Source organism: Lissotriton vulgaris, chromosome 1_1, assembly GCF_964263255.1.
Source record: "Lissotriton vulgaris chromosome 1_1, aLisVul1.2, whole genome shotgun sequence".
In the NCBI taxonomy this organism is placed as follows: Eukaryota; Metazoa; Chordata; class Amphibia; order Caudata; family Salamandridae; genus Lissotriton; species Lissotriton vulgaris.
Window position 1 is genome coordinate 1,921,651,749 of NC_141685.1, and position 18,530 is coordinate 1,921,670,278.

The following is an 18,530-nucleotide window of genomic DNA, read 5'->3' on the forward strand; positions in this document are numbered from 1 at the left end:
TATGGCTAAGAACTACATTTAAACCAAATAGATGAAGTATTAATGCACCCATTACATAATTCTTTAATTGTTTTAAGTAAAATCACATCCTCCATAGGTAAGCATGATTTCTTTCCAGTTATCTGAGCAGAAATTATTGTTTAAAATATCAAAGCACACATTATAAAAGTACCATTTTATTCTATATTGATGGCATTTTGTTCTAAATGAATGGTTTAATGTTCACAGTCATTTAGGGAAGAACACATAGATATGAGAAAGTTCTCTAATTCTACTGGGAATGCACTTTTTAATAATGATAGAATGTTAAACACTTACATTAGATTGTTTATACCATTATAAGAAATCAATTGCCAAGTGCACTTCTATGCATAAATAACAGTTGATGGACAGAATGCAGAACAATGTCATACATTCACCCCAGTACAGTGATCTGGGCCTAAATCCGTCGTTTTTTTGCACTCCACACCACCCCAGTTCAGACATGACCATATGCAAATCAGCCTTGACCCTGTGCCTTATGGGAACAGTCCAGATCGAACTGCCAAGCCATGTCTTTCCTGGACCGGAATCAAGCATCCTAGGACCGGTTTCTGGCTTTCAGCCGCCATCCGCCAGGATAGCTTGACTCCAGAGGTGTGGAGAGCATGGGACTCATGTCTGAGCATACCCATCCCACTTGGGGTGACAAATGTAAAAACAACAGTTGATGGACAGAATGCAGAACAATGTCATACATTCACCCCAGTACAGAGATCTGGGCCTAAATCCATGTTTTTTTTCTCTCTCCACACCACCCCTGTTCAGACATGGCCATATGCAAATCAGCCTTGACCCTGTGCCTTATGGGAACAGTCAAGCCCGAACTGCCAAGCCATGTCTTTCCTGGACCGGAATCAAGCATCCTAGGACTGGTTTCTGGCTTTCAGCCGTCATCAGCCAGGATAGCTTAACTCCAGTGGTGTGGAGAGCATGGGACTCACGTCTGTGCATACCCATCTCACTCGGGAGGACAAATGCAAAAACAACAGTTGATGGACAGAATGCAGAACAATGTCATACATTCACCCCAGTATAGAGATCTGGGCCTAAATCCATCGTTTTTTTGCACTCCACACCATCCCAGTTCAGACATGGCCATATGCAAACCAGCCTTGACCCTGTGCCTCATGGGAACAGGCCAGCCCGAACTGCCAAGCCTGTCTTTCCTGGACCGGAATGAAGCACTTCTATACCATGTGTCTGATACATATTTGGGACTTTTTGTGAAATGGAAATGGTGGGCACTTTTGCGCTTCACCAAGTACCCCTTCAACAAAAGTAGGAATACGTCAATTGTTGCAGCATAAGATGGCCTGAACATAGTAGGTCAGTTCAAGACAAATATATTCAGGCACTTTTTCCCCTCTCAATTCTAATTCAAATGAATACCTAGAAAATTCAGGAATATTTGTCAGCGTAAGCTTTTGGTCCGGGTGAGATGAGGCATTGAACAGCCACATATTCAATGAAAGTTTTGGAAAAGGAGATTTTTCACAAGGAAACCTTTTCCATAGAAAAATATTTTGTCCAAGGACAAAGACTGTGTACAAAATGCAAAATGTACTATAGCACAAGACTTAAAACAACAGGTTGCTGGCCTGCAGAAAAATGACTCCTCTTAGGTTTAACCTGTTCTGCATATACAATTCTTCATAAGTCTTACTGGTGTAAGCTGGAAATATCAAATCCAGAATATCAATGAAACACAATATCGGTACAGCAATAAAGAGGGGCAAGATATTGAAAGATACATTTCTGTATATTTTCTATACCTAACTCAACATGTATGTACCTTGGTGGTGTATATATCTTCAAGATATATAGATGTGGAAATTAAGAATTGGAAACAATTTCCTTTCTCTGTGCCTTTACTTACTTAGTTTTTGATATTTTGTCAATTGCTATTGTTGTAATGATATTCAGTCCCATCTATATTTGGGACTTGATAGACTATGTTTGCTTTATGAATCAGCCTTAAAGCCTTCCATATAATTGCTTAAAAACATGTTCAGGAAATGATCAAAACAACTAAAAAAATTAGCAGCAAGAAAATGCAAGCCATGGGCTTGTTTTTGACACGTTGATAGGCGTTATAACAATTTATTGATAAAAGAATTTTGTTTTTCAGTATATTCTTTAATTTGAGACCAGTATACAAAGCTTAGCTTATTCATCTGTTGGCTATATCCCTTAAGTTGAATTTAATTTGCTGAGACTGTCATAGTTATCAGCAAGAAAGCCAACACAATTTGATTATGTTTTAAAAAGTAAGCACTACTTAAAAATTGCCCAATTTTATTTTGGAAAATAAATACTTTGGGGAATATCACACATTGTACTTCTTTTAGTTGTTTCTATAGTGCTACATGCTACTTAGCTGAAACAAGGGGCAAGGCTGTGTCCTTCTGAAGCAGAATGGGAGAATATGAAAGATGAAAGGGACAGAAATAGTGCATGAGATTAAGCAGACATAAGGGGTAACGTGAATTTTCATTAAACACCCTTAGACAGGAACTGGCACATTCTAATCAAAGGTGAATATAAAGCTATTTGCTTTAGCTGTGAAAGGTTTTTCTGCATAAGCTGAAGGATTCTAAAAAAATTGAATCACAGGGTTTCTCTTGAAGTCAAATTAAAGTTGTGGTGTCCATGGAGTTCAAATGTTGCTTCCCAACCATGCTAATATGTGTGGCACTCATATTTGGCATTTATATGGACAGTATTGGCTTTAATTGGATCACATTTGGATTATGCCAGCTCAATTTAAATAGGAGCCCTAAAATCACCTAAAACTTCAGATTATTCAAAACTGAGTTGTCCACTTAGTCCTCAGTTCCCCCAAATTCTATCAAACCTGTCCCTTACTTTTCCAAATGCACTGGCTTCCTATAAAGGATCAAGTGCCGTTTAATGGTCTGTACAGTCCACCGATCAATTCATGACATATTTCTTTCTTTGATCAGCATTCAGCTTAAAAATGATTCGCCACATAGAATCTGCAATGGACCATAATAGTTTACAGTGATATAGCATGAGTTCAAAATGGTCAACACAAAGAGGCAATAAAAAAAGAGGAATCAATTGGCTATCTTGGGAGCCAAGGAGGTGCTAATTGCTTTTGCTCAACTGCCGGTTCCACAGAAAGGCTAAAAAGGCTTTTCCTTGCATCAATTTATATTCTGAACATCGGCTTTGAATGATACCTTTGATTTATTGGAAGAGCTAAAACAATAAAGCTGCTGGCCCCTCATGTTATGAGAAGAACTCCTTAAAACAAAACAAGACATTTGTATTTAAATCTTTAGGATCAACATTTGTATTGGTTCTACAAGTGTTTACTTTATCTACTGCACTACTGAAGGTTTTAGATATATATATGGTATTTCTATAGCACAAACCTGGCCAAAAGATAGAAGAGTGCTGTATATGGTTAAATACAAGCATAAGTCAATGAGTAATGGGAGAGGAGGGTATTAATGTATTGTAAATGTTGTTGTCTTTAAAGAGGTGAGTCTTATTCTCTTTTGCTAATTGGAGCATCATTGGTTTGCTCCTGATGGACATGGGGATGTTGTTTTATATCCTGGGTGGATAGATGGGAAATGTATCTTGCCTTTTTTTCTGTTTTAAACCTTCTTAGTCTGCAGTCCGATGGCTACGAGTGTGCTGAGAACTGTCACAGATGGTGAGAATTTCTGCAAAATAAGCGGGAATGTTTCTAGTGGCTTTGTAAATTATTTAATTGGTTTTATATATGGTGTGGGCTGACCAGGGAAATATGCAGGTGATTTGATAATATTTCTTCAGGCCCTGAAGGAGATGTCCTGCAGCATGCAGGGTGCCCCTAAGGTGTGCCTGTTTGGTGTCTGGGGAGGCCATGTTGCAGGGCTTTACCACCATGTTGCAGGGCTTTACCACCATCCAGATTGGGAGTATGTCTGCTTGAACAGCAGTTCTGAAGTCGCTTTCTGGAAGAAACAGTTTGACTTTCTTAACAAGAGAGAGTTGGTACCTGAGTGCCTTTGTGTTTGTCAATGTGTTCCACAAGGGTGAGGGTGATGTCCAAGGGGTATCCAAGTGACATCACATTTGGTAAAAGTTGGGTTGCAAAGCTGTCACGGTTCATGTCATTGAGCCAGATTTGTACTGTGTCTTGTTTGCTGTCCTTGGCAATAACATGAATTGTTCTTCTTTGTTGGGTTGAACGTCTAGTAGGTGCTGCCTATCTAGGTCTGGATGACATGCAAGCAGTGTTTGTGGTGTTGGATGTTTGAAGCAGAGGAGAACATCAAGTAGGATTGTGTGTCAAGCTGTCATTGGTATATTGGCACATTTTGATGCTGTTATCTGTTAAAAGAGCTCCAAGAGACTCCATGTAAAAGTTGAAGATGACAGGAGACAGTATAGAACACTGGGGAACTCCATTGGTGATTGGGATCTTTAGTGACCCGGAGGTGCTCTTAGGAATGAAAGGTAGGAGGAGAGGGTTTAATATAATGTTGATATGTATGATGCAATATGCTGTTGAATAATTTAATCATGGAACACAATAAGGAAAAGCAGCCAATAAGATTTAAAGCAGATTCTAGATGGAACTAGTGAACTAACAGAAGATGACAAGCTGGTCAATGTTCAGCACAGCTCTCTCTGGAAATGTCAAATAGCTGAAGCTAAATCGAAGACAGAAAATGCTTTTGAAGAGTAAAGAGCTGGCAGTCTATACCACTGCTCAAAATTAGCATCTGTTAGTTTGACCACAAAATACCCTGGATCTACTAGCACATAACTCGACAGGTATTTCTGGAAAAAGCTGTTTCATATGCCAAGAATCATAATGGCATATCACAACTAGGGATTAGTTCCGGCTAAAGTGAGAGCGTGATGCTGAGAGAAGTGGGAATGTACATCTAGGGTCCATAGTGGGACGAAAGGTTATGTTAGTGTAGAATGTGACTTCTTTGTGCCTGCAGGTGCCAACGGCCACCAGAGCACTGCAACAGATTTCACTAAGCTCTGCACAAATGCCTTCCATAGTTTCCAGATATTCCAGCACTCATTAGATCAATTCCAGTGATAGTTTTGCTATTATGTGCCTGGTGATGGATTATCCTGTGCCTTTCATCATCATATGGAACTGCAGCTTTATCCTCCTTAGCAGTGGATTAGCTGTAGGCTCCTGAACTTCCTGTTTGACCCTGGTGATCCCCCAATTTTCTAGTCGTTGGGGCATTCCACCGATAGACTAGTAAGTAAGTGTAGGATGATGGCTACTGAGATTTTAACCCCACCCCCTTCCTCTAGCAGAAGATTCTTAATCTAAGCTAAATTAACCTATTGATTTCACGGCCTTGATCCGCAAGCCGATACTGCTGAGTAGTTCATTCATGCAGCCAAGCAGATTAAAGGATGACTCTCATTAAGGTATGGTGCAAGAAAATATCACAAATCATAAAGTCTATTAAGGAGGCCAGGTATGTCCAAAGAAGAATTCGACGAGACTCTGTCCTTGTACCATTCTGGATGTGAAGATTAAATACAATCCCACATATAGTGTGTTTAGTGAAAACATCACACATGACACACTCTACCCTGGAGGAGTTCTTTAGGACCGCCCATTCTCCAATTAAGTCATATTTTGTCTGGACCCCATTTCTATACCACTCCTTTCTGTGTGCAGATACCTGACTTGACTCAGACAATAGTCTTGTTTACCCAAAATACATATGTGCACACATGTGTGCAACTTGTTCAGGGACTCTTTACCTGAGCTGTCTGCAGCAGATGACCTTATCTGAAAAGGTGACACCGAAGATTACAGAATACAATAATTACAGTAGTGTTTTATTGAGTGAAACACCAAAAGTGAAAAAAACAAGAGGTGTTTCTGAGTGTGCCCATTTCCTTACAGGAGACAGACTGGTTTATACCTTTGTTGCAGAGCTCTAGTTGTAAAAGTTCCCGCCCTTTTATGACCGCTCAAGGGGGTTATTCACATGATGTATATGCTCACAGCATACATTTTAATAACTGTTTGGCTAACTCAGTGTTCCTTCTGAGAGTCATACAATGAGTACCAATGAGTTGAATATTAATGTTAACTTACTATCAAGGGCCACCAAACAATTCTCTTTGTGCTGTGTGTTGTTACAAATGGTAATTCTCTGTAAACGTATTCATTTACACCTACAGTATGTTACATGTAATGTACATTTAGTAGACATTGTTTTCCTTCTCTAATGTGAAGACAAGAATAAGTACATCAGTCAACAATTTGTTGTTCAGTCTGTATTTTGTTGGCTTTACTTTTAAAGAATGTTTGCTTTTTAATTGAGTTTTAGGAAGTAGTTCACTTTCATATCTGTTAGTGGACTTGTGAAATAAATCACAGTGTATTGTGGAAGAGTTGTGACACCATCCAGATGTGTATCCACAAAAAGGAGGAACCTGAAAAGGCCATATTTATCGGGGTCCAGTGAACATGCCCTGACAATGGCTGAAACAGAAAGAGGTACACAGTTCCCCAGGGCAAAATGGACGTTTAAAAGGACCAAGCAAAGGAAGGAAAAGAGAGAAGGGGAAATTCCCCTTTTGGAACTAAAACCATCACACACTCAGCGAGCTAGGTGTCATGCTTCATCATCAGGGTTTTGCTCCTCGTCAGACAGACTGGCGCTGCAATGTCTGACGGGCACTCGCGAAGGGGCTCTTTATCGGAGATCTTTTGTTCCTGCCATTTGTTGCATGCGGGTATGAGGGCACTAAAAGTAGTGTAGAAGTAGGGAAAATGTGAGAGAGTTAAAAAAGGTCAGGCAATCCACGGATTAATTTTAATGATGTGGTTGCCCACCTTAATAAAAATAGTGAGGGAGAGATACACACTAGTACTATGGTCCAGTAGCGTATCTACTGCCTGTTAGTTTGGTCGACATGTTTCATGCTATTCTTTGCAATTCGTCAGGATCTAAGTAAAAGTAAAGTTCTACACACAGGAAGGGGTATACTACCTTCCTTTGAAAGTAACTGGGCAGGCCAGCTGGTCCTGCTCCAATGGGCGTAAACTAAAGGGGGACGACTGAGAACAAGGGTATTGGGCATCAAACATGGCTGCGCATGCGCGAAAAAGCTAGTAAACAAGGAAGCAGCGTCCCAATACGGAAGTGCCAGCAACACCCCAACGTGGACGCCATCTTAGAGTGTAGGCATAAGTTTGTCGTTCTGTAGGCATGTTGTAACAAACGGAGTGATTATTACACACCCCATAAATTGTGAGGCTGGCAAAGTGTTAGCAGTTATAGATAAGCTAAGGGGTGTGCAACAACTATGTGTAAGTAATGTTGCTAACGTCTCATGAAAGTCTCATGAAAGTCTTGTGATGAGCATGATATTAGTTGCACGGGGGATTAGTACTGCACTATAAATGATGGAGGGTTGGAGTGCCATGGTGATAAGGACATACACACAAGTAGACATATCTGGAGAGAGTGCCCCACGGAATTGAGTCATTAAGGCCCTCGCTGTCGGTTTTAAGGCGATAGACCCATCTTTGTTCAATTCGGAAGAGAGGCTGCTGAGTAATGTGTGGGTGTGCTTCAAGAATAAGCCAGCTGAGACTGTCCGCAGTATAACTCATATCCTTACAATGACCATACAATTTGGTGTGGGTTTTAAGACACCTGATATTACTTTCATGTTCTGTAATCCGTAGCTTGGCCTGTCGCATCGTCATGCCCACGTACTTTTGGCCACAGGGGCAGGTTAAGAGGTAGATACATTTAGACGTGTTGCAGTTAGTGTGGCGTTTCATATGCCAAGTAAAGGTTTTCTGTAAGTATGATCTCTTTGTATGTGTTAGTCTGTGGACAGACTGAGCAACCTCCACAGGGGTAGTGGCCAATCACTGGTGGGAGATCCCAAAGGGTTCTTTGGGTGTTGCTGTCTGGTACCTTAGGTCTAGTTTGTACTAGTTCGTCTTTGAGGTTGGTTGTGCGTTTAAAAGCAAATCTAGGACAAGGGATATTGAGATTGCCAGAATTGATGATACCCCAGTGTTTGCTTATTGTTTTCTTTATGTATGACGAGTTTCTCGTGAAGGAAGTGACACAGGTTATTGTGTCTGTGGGTTCCTTAGTTTGCACATCTAACAAGGCGTCCCGAGGGTTATTCATTGCCCTTTTGTAGGAGTTGTGAATCTGTCTTGTAGGATAACCCCTATCCTGCAGTTTGTGTTGTAGGAGACTAGCCCCCCTCTTGTAATCTGCCATATCCGAACAGTTCCTGTGGACTCGCAGGAACTGCCTGAAGGGTAGGCTGTCCCTCAGTGTTTTAGGGTGATGGCTCTCGTAAAGGAGGAGACTATTCCTATCTGTCTCCTTTCGACGGAGGTTGGTACTCAACCCTGTCTCACTGAGCCAAATCCTGAGATCCAGGAAAGGGATGTTCGATTCAGAGATGGTATTAGTGAATTTCAAGAATGGGTTCTGGGTATTGATCCATTCACAAAAAGCCTTGCAGGTATTGATGTCACCCCTCCAGAGGACCAGGATATCGTCAATGTACCTGCGCCACAAGGTGAGGTTGTCTCTATATGGATTGCTGGCACCCCTGATGGCCACCATCCAGATGTGCCCACTCTGACTTATTACACCTGAGCCCAGGCTGTACCAATAGCTACTCTAAATGCAACTGAAAATAGATTTAGAGGCTACCAGCTCAGCAATTATAGCTTTTGCGGAGAGTCCTTGCATTTCTTTCACTTTTAGCCTCAAGTGAAAATTAGACAACTTTATTATGGGAGGAAATTGGAAAATCTGAGAAGGATTAAGGGTTCTGGTAGGGCTAATTCTTCATATAAAATTGCAAGCTATTAAAGACTAGTCCCTGGGGTCCAAATTCTACCTAAATCACATGACATTGGTTTGGCCACTGGAATCTTTTGTAGGACGTGAATATGAAAGTTGTGAAAATGAATGGAATAAAGAAATTTGACATAGAGATTAGATCTCCTAGTTACATTTGTAACTTTTTTTCAATTTGCTTTTAGGAGATGGCACTCTGAAAAACTGAACATGTTTTTGATTATGGCATGTTGTCAGTGTTCCCCAAACATTCAGAATCGCAGTCAATAACACAAGAGTAATAGCATTTTGCCAGGTTTGTTTAATGATTGCTGAATGTAACCGCAAGCAAGAAGTCCCGGTGGCAGGAACCACCTAATGGTGCTGTCTGACACAATCCATTCTATTTTGGAATGAATCCCTATTCCTCTGTAGAACTTTCACACATTAATATTTTAAAAAGCACAATCAGCCACGGCCAGTCTTTAAATGATAGCAAATACAAAACAATGTATGATATACCAAAACAGGCCCAGGACCTCATTTTCACCATCAAAGTAATCCTGATTTACGTGGAAGTAAGTTTGTGCCCAAATCGGTATTACATGGGCCAGATGCATCAAAGGGTTTTACCCATTCTGTTTCTATGGGAAAATGCGTTGATGCATATGGCCCTTTGTGGTAATACCACACTTTTCCTGTTCAACTTTTTTGTAGAAAATAGCACATATTATAAGATTTGCGGTTTGCAGGGGGAAAATTTGCTTAATCATTATGTCACCCCACATTTCTATGTGATGAATTCTAATTGCAAACTTAATAACACACTTTTGAAAGAACCCACCTTTGAAAGCTAGCGTCAGTCGTACCAGTACATGCATTTGGTGCTGTGTAACATCTCAAACAGCAGTAGCAGACAATTAATAAAATAGCAAATGTAATTAAAAATGTAAGTGTAATAAGACAAAAATGCAGGATAATGAAAAAGTTATAAAAGGCTATATACATATGTGTGTATGGATATATATATTGATGTGTGTGTATTTATATATATATGTGTGTATGTGTGCCTGTGTGTGTGTATTAATACTAGTATCCACGAAAATCAGCAGCATTCAGTATGTAAAGTTATCCTTGTCATTTTAGTTCGTAAGTCACATCGATAGCATCAGTATCAGCTAACGCGTTTCGATCTTGGTCACGACTGGTAGTCCTCTTTCAGTTTTTGTATGTATTCCCATCTTGCTCATAATGAAGAACTCTGGGAAATTTAGCAGTAGCCAACTAAATGTAAAAACAATTTAAATGAAAACATTTACATTTTTTATAGAAAAACAGATTCTATGAACAGAACAAATTGTTCATCTGTGGTGGAATATCTGTTGTCCAGATAAATTCCTCTGCTTGAGGTCATCTTGCGATTTCTTGGGCATTCGATACAAGAGGTCTAAATGATACTCTTCTGAGTGAGCTGTTTGTGGAAATGAATCTTAACACCACTTGCTCACACTAGTTCTGATTTTTTCATCATATTATCCTCTTAGGGAGGTATTGTTTTTAGTCTGTTGTAATTTTTTGTTTTGACCTCGTGTTCTGTTGCATGTGATTAAGCTTCCTCTTGCATGGTAATTATGCCAGCGGTGGCTCGCAGTGAGAGTGCTGCAAGGCGGTGGGATCGGGGCTGGGTGGAGGTAGTGGATTCGGACATACAACGTCCACGAGTAAAGCAAGTAGATAAATAAATAAAACTATTTACCTTGCGCTTGCTGCAACTCGGAGATGCAGTTGATTTACTTGTGGACGTTATAAGTCCGACTCCACTACCCCACACCCTGCACATCCCCTGCCCCGCAGCACTCCCACTGAGAGCCGCCACTGCATTTTGCATATATTATTCCAGATGGCGTTACAATTCTCCGTCATTGTTGTGCTCAAATGGGGTCTTAGTTTGATGTCTAATAATATATCTAGATTATTTGTCCCATTCGCAGAATTCTATCGCCGCCTCTTTCATCTTCTTTAAAATGCTCAATCCATTTGTATTCAACTTCTTTCCAGGTACCGCCTTTTTGTTCTTTCATTAAATGTTTGGCAATTTCATATGGTGGATCTCTGTTCTCAATTGCTCATACATGCTCTAATATTCGTTCCTTACGTGGGCAGATGGTACTTACCACATATTTTAGGCCACATTTGCTTTCAAGAATGTAGGCAACACTTTTTGTCTCACATGTTATTCTCTGTTTGATTTTAATGATTTTCCCATTTTCGTTTTTGATTTCTTTCATATTTTTGCCTATTTTGCATTCTTTGCATGTCATGCATTTGTTGAAGCCAGTCATTGAGCTGTTAAGCCATGTAGCCTTCTGTTTTTCCTCAAAGTAACTTTGTATTAATTTATCTTTAAGGGGATGAATGGGAACATCACCAAAATCAACCAGAATAACAGTTCCTATGAGCGATGTGTTATTGTCCTGTCTTTTGCAAAGTTACACTGCAGTGGAATAATGCATTACTTTAACACTTACAAAAACACACAGTGTGTTATTGTGTAATGTGACTTGTTAAGATCCGGCAGTGTATGTCGATGTAAAATCGAGCTACTATTTTATTCATTATTTATGTTTGGCCGTCTGGTCATTTGTGAAGTATTTTGTTTATTTCAGAAATTCCCTGCTTGTCTCAACATATGGCTGTGCCAGCTGAATCAAATCAGTGATTACTGAGACAAGGGAGGGCTACATGCTGAAGCAGTTTAAAGACTTCACTTTTTGGCACACCATAATGTTTTTTTATTCTAATTGCAGACAGAGCATATGTGAACCGCACTCTTTCATCTCAAAATGTACTGTATAATCATTTACATACAGAGGAAATTACAGTATACTGATCAGTTAGAATAACATTCTCAACTATGCTAGAATTGTAACCTAACACAAAATTTCATATGTGGAAAAAGACAGTATCTTTATGAAACTAATAAAATTAAAGTGCCCATGCTCAATTATATGAAACAAGCCAGCCTGTTTAAGGTACCCGTTGGTAACCGGCTGTATCTGCTGGTTTCTTGAGGCGTTCATGCTTCGTTTGATGAGTAGGCTGCTGTAGTATGACCTGATGGCTATAACATTCAGTCAAGTGTCATGAATATTGCTAATTAGAAAAAATAGCCAGAAGAAAGACTTTGATGATCGAGATATCATTTTTGCGCTCAAGGACTTAGATTTCTTAGTCTGAGCAGTTATTGACTTCTCACTGTGTAAGCCATTATGATTACTGTATCTGTAACTCTGAATTTTCAAATTAATTCCTATTAATATCGGGCAAGCATTGTTCTTTTATAAGAGAGCGGTTGTTTTAGCTATACTAATTGAACATATAAGAAAGTATAAAAGTAAAAAACGTAGAGATCGCATTGCATCTTCATGTACAAGAAAGAAAAGATGTATCATTAATTTTCGATTTTAGAAAGTGCAAATGTTTTGGAGTATATTTTTTTGTATACAAAGGTAATCATTTTGTGAGCATAATGACTTGAAAGTTATATATGAAAGCCAAAATCCTGCTAACTGCATGCTCCATTTTCAATGAAATAAAACAAAAGTTAAAGGAGAGGTTTTATTTAGGTGAAAAGGTCATTCAAAACATACCATGTTAAATTAACAAAACCAGTGAAATGCAGCAGTTTTAGTTATCATAAGTAAATATAATTTCTGCCCTAAGGTAACTATACCTCATGCCCCCTCCATGCACAGTGTTGTTGTCATCATTCATGTCATTTCAGATGTTGCAGTCATGTTAATTCTGGGGAACTGGGTTTGATTCTCAGCACCGACTCTTAACATCCTGTGATTCTAGGCAAATCACTTAATCTCCCAGTGACTAACAAAAATCAATGTGTCCTTATGTAATGCAACTGGTGGTCATCTCATATAAAACACTCTGATACCTGGTACCTTCGGGTCAAGTTTGCACTATATAAAACACTGGAGAATTTTTTTTTTATAGAACATGGCATGAGTGATTTAAAATGTGAGCTAATGTGCAGTACCCCTTAAAACACAAATTACCTAAGGCCCTCTGGAAACCCCCACTAGGCCTATGGGGTCTGGATATCACTACCCTACCCCCTTATATATTTTTAATTTTATTTACTTTTTTCTAGGACCAGTGACTGAGTCCTAAAATGTGCCATTGTACTTTTGATTGATGATTTGGTCGCCAATCAGATCTTATCTACATGTCTGATGGCTCCTTGTTTCTTTCACAGTGAAAATTACAATGTTTTTCAGCGTTAATTTCTCTAAAACTCTTGAATGGGTTTACACTAAATCCCATAACTGGCATTTCTTTAAAATGTGTTGCAGTTTTTATTCCCCAATAGCATACACTCCCTGCACATTGTAGTTACCGTTTCACATTCGCCTCACCACTAGGCAGCTGCCTTTTGTGGCATCCGACTACGAAATTCCTCCTGTTCTCAAGAATGTAAACAACGCAGGTAAGCTTTCCTGCCTCGAGAGTTTTCACATTTACCTCTCTGTTCTGACCGTTCACTTTCTATTCTTCAGTGGTGGTCTCTGGGGCACTCCGGCTGCATACGTCATGACAAAAGCACATTTGCAGTTTTGCCGAGGTGCACCAAACCGCTGAGGGTCCAGAACATTGACGTCACTGCTGATGCCTCAAAATTACCACTTTTCCTCAACAAACAGAGTATTGTCTGCACTCCGGCATCGAGTCACAGGGGCATATTACCAAGGGCAAGTATCGCCGCTTTTTCGGCGAATTGTGCCGAGAAAGCGGCGATACTGCTAGAGCCCTATTAACAAGGGCATTTTAAAGCCTGGCCCAAGCCCACATTGCATGTCGGCGATAAACATCGCTAATGACATGCAAAGTGGGCGTTCCCATGTCCAACCACATGAAAAATGTGGTTGTAGGTGGGAACACCCTATTACCAAGGCAGGCGTTGGGAGGAAAAGACCTGCGATAAACTCGTTTATCGCAGGTCTCCCAACGCCTGCTCTGACCAGGCGTTAAGCATTGATAACATGGGGGTGTGGATCATAAAGCTGAATCCACACCCCCATATTATCAAGGCCAACATTAGCGCTTGAAAACAATGTTTGTTTTCATGCGCTAATGTGCCATATCGCCGACTATCGCTGGATTTCAATTCGCCTACCTGATGCGGATTGATTATTGCGCGCTAAAACGGCGATGAAATCTGGCGATAGCCGGCGATACGGGAATGTGCGTTGTGCGTTTTCCAACGCACTCCTTGGTAATATGCCCCAACGTTCCTTTATTAGCAGAACTGGCTCGCATTGCTCAGGACGCTTTTTGGCTATCTCCTCAGCCTTCATCAACTGAAAAGCACGTCGGAAGTTATTACATTTATAGACTGTACGTATATATATATATATATGTTCCTGTTCCGTCAATGAATGATGCAAGCACACCAGGGGCCTTATTTATGAAGGCCTTGCGCTGCTGGTGCGTCACTTTTAACATGGGAAAAAGTGACGCACCGGTGGCGCAAGGCTTTCATAAATAAGGCCCCTGGTGCGGACCTCCAGACCAACCTCGTCACTGCAGCATAAGATTTTTCCAAAAGAAGATGCAAATCCTCAAATGGATGGCAGAGTAAAGTTTTTATTTAAATTAAAGGACGAATGTCCATCCGACGACGCGTTTCACTCCTCTAGGGAGCTTGATCATATATATATATACCATTTCCGATTCTTCACACAAAAATCGATGCAAGGTTTATTCCTCCATTACTCTGCGATGCATTTCGACATTCACTGCCTTGATCACACAGTGTATTATAGAAAATAGGGTTGAACCCATACAGTCAAAGGGACCTGGGTGATTGATAAGTATACATAGGGTGGTCCCAGACAAAACACAACGAATTTGGGAAATTCACAAATTTCAAAATGAATTAATTCAAAAAGAATAAATCCTTCAAAGTGCAAGGTGTTTTTATTATCACCGCACCAAAATCAATCAATGATCAAAGAAACTTAATGTAAAATGTACACACAATATACAAAAATTCAATATGCCCACGGGGAAGGAGAAAGGTACTAGGAAAGGGATACACATTTACTGATAGTTCAACATCACTAATCAAAGTTTTTCATGTGCATGAATCAACAATACCATCATACAGATTAATAGATCCCCAAGCGTGGGGTCAAAAAACAATGTGCAAGCATCAACACAACTTTTCAAAAAGAAGCTCCTATTGAGCTGTATACATCTAGCTTTCCTTAGGAGTTCTGGATTGTAGAAAGAAGTCTACGTTTCGACCCTGGGGTTGTAGGACATTAAATCCTTACTGCGCGGGTCTTCATCAGGACGTGGAGGGAGGGAGGGAAGGGAAGGTGGGACTGTTTCCTAAACAGAAATAGAAGTATATTAAAACCGGTCTCTGGAGGAGTCCCAAGATAGAAATTAACAGGAAGGCCTGTTACTTTCAAGGTATCTACATTAGATTCAAACAAAATTAAACTACACAAGGAGGTTATACTGAGGATAGGGCCATGACTTTCATAAAAATACCTGGTGAGGAATCAAAAGTGGCCTGAAGGAACGTATCCCTTGTCGTTTGTTGTACCGTAATAATGCCAATATCGGCCGTATCTAAAGACCGTGATAGAAATGATGACAGGGGCGTCAGTTACTTACTATTATCGCCACAAGAAAGACAAATTAATAAATAATCGCCGTTATTTAATATGGAACCTACCCTTGCCTTAAGGTGTGCTTATCTCAAAGGAATCAATCACATCATTATCAAAATGCACCTCCATCGTTATGGGGTAGATTGGTTGAAGGTAGACTATCACTTGTTTCTTCTGAAAATGCAAGCGGTACAATAAAGAGTCATGACATACATGATACGGACTGCCTCATATAGCAGTAAGGGAACGCTGTAAAAGTATCCACAGATACTGCAATTCGACCACTCACCCTGAAGGAATCGATCGATCGCAATATTCTTAGTTTGCACCTCCGTCGTGGCGGGGTGAAAATGGGAAGGTTAGGCTTATCCCTTTAAATCTAGAAAAACGGTAAAAAACCGGGAGTCAGGATATGGACAGGCTGGCGGCTGCATCAAACACAGTGCGAGAGCGCAGGGGCAAACGCCCACACAGACCGCCCATGAGACACTTACCGTGAAAGGATTTCTCAGGAGCAGAAACGACGAAGCGTCTTGCACCGTCAGGCTAGCACCAGGAAGTGCTGCCTTGGTAACCATCTTAGGTTAACCCAGCTAGTGCGAAGAAAGACTAACGTTGCCATGGGGACACTGATGCGGTCGAGGAAAGACTCCCGTGTTCGAGAGATAACTACATAAAGTATATGTAGATTAATATTGAGATCCTGCTAGAGACAGAAATTGCTTTATAGTATATATGGAACATAGTGTGCTATTATTGGAAAATACCGGGTTGAGCGGACAAACTGGTCAAGGCGCTCACAAAATGACGGGCTGTCTCACTGGGTTGTCGAAGTATTAAGAGACCAATACATTATACCTTGCACAGCCAAAAATAAATTGCATTATTGGAGAGAACGCGCGGACCTACCAAGCATGGTGGTCAAGAGCGTGTTTAGACCATACAATACATCTTAGAAAAGGCCTCAAAGATGGGGTCATAACTTTACAGGGTCAATCAGCAGAAAATATAGTAAATAGTTAGGACATAGGTCAGGGTGCGATAACATTGTTATAAAGTCTGCGTGAACCTACCACAAGGTGGTTAAACGCACGATCTCTGCAAAGTGCGGCAGTTTTGTTATAGCGAATGATTCATGAGGTAGTCTGAGTGGGGAAACACACTATTGGTACTTCAAAAAAATGCGTGAACCTACCACAAGGTGGTTTAGACGCTCACTTACTTCAGAGGTTGGCCATTTGGGCGAAACTACTCTCAGATTCATTCAACCCTTTATGCACAGAATCAAAGAAACGGATCCATTTAATTTCCCCGACGTTGAGAATGGGTTCTATACTGCCGCCCCGTGGACCTAATCTCACTTGTTCCAAAATAGTCCACTTAAGGCTTTCTGGGGAGTGATTGAGGTCATTGCAGTGATCTACCATAGGGGCACCTTCAACCTTGCACCTTATGCGGCTGCAGTGTTGCAGGAAGCGTACTTTCGCTCGTTGCTGGTTCTGTCCTATGTATATTAAATCACACGGGCATATTATACAGTATATGACGTTAGTGGAGTTGCAGTTGGTGTGTGATTTTAAAAGAACTTGTTGTTGACCATGGGAAAAAGTTTTGATTTGCAGTGTTGCTGGACAGGCTTTGCATGAGCCACAGCGGTAGTGTCCCACAATTGGTGGTAAGTTCCACATGGATGTTATAGATGGTTCCTTCGGAGTTGTCAGAAATGAGCACACCACGTGGTCGCGAATGTTCTTCGCCTTTTTAAAAGCATGGAGTGGTAAATCACTGCAGTTTACATCCTCTGAGACCAAATTCCAATATTTATTGATGGTTTTCTTTATTGCGTTGCTTTTCGTTGAAAAAGTGGTTACGCAGATCAAACGTTGTTCATTGGTACTCTGTTTAGTTTCTGCTCCTGAGAAATCCTTTCACGGTGAGTGTCTCATGGGCGGTCTGTGTGGGCGTTTGCCCCCGCGCTCTCGCACTGTGTGTGATGCAGCCGCCAGCCTGTCCATATCCTGACTCCCGTTTTTTTACCGTTTTTCTAGATTTAAAGGGATAAGCCTAACCTTCCCATTTTCACCCCGCCACGACGGAGGTGCAAACTAAGAATATTGCGATTGATCGATTCCTTCAGGGTGAGTGGTCGAATTGCAGTATCTGTGGATACTTTAACAGCGTTCCCTTACTGCTATATGAGGCAGTCCGTATCATGTATGTCATGACTCTTTATTGTACCGCTTGCATTTTCAGAAGAAACAAGTGACAGTCTACCTTCAACCAATCTACCCCATAACGATGGAGGTGCATTTTGATAATGATGTGATTGATTCCTTTGAGATAAGCACACCTTAAGGCAAGGGTAGGTTCCATATTAAATAACGGCGATTATTTATTAATTTGTCTTTCTTGTGGCGATAATAGTAAGTAACTGACGCCCCTGTCATCATTTCTATCACGGTCTTTAGATACGGCCCGATATTGGCATTATTACGGTACAACAAACGATAAGGGATACGTTCCTTCAGGCCACTTTTGATTCCTCACCAGGTATTTTTATGAAAGTCATGGCCCTATCCTCAGTATAACCTCCTTGTGTAGTTTAATTTTGTTTGAATCTAATGTAGATACCTTGAACGTAACAGGCCTTCCTGTTAATTTCTATCTTGGGACTCCTCCAGAGACCGGTTTTAATATACTTCTATTTCTGTTTAGGAAACCGTCCCACCTTCCCTTCTCTCCCTCCCTCCACGTCCTGATGAAGACCCGCGCAGTAAGGATTTAATGTCCTACAACCCCAGGGTCGAAACGTAGACTTCTTTCTACAATCCAGAACTCCTAAGGAAAGCTAGATGTATACAGCTCAATAGGAGCTTCTTTTTGAAAAGTTGTGTTGATGCTTGCACATTGTTTTTTGACCCCACGCTTGGGGATCTATTAATCTGTATGATGGTATTGT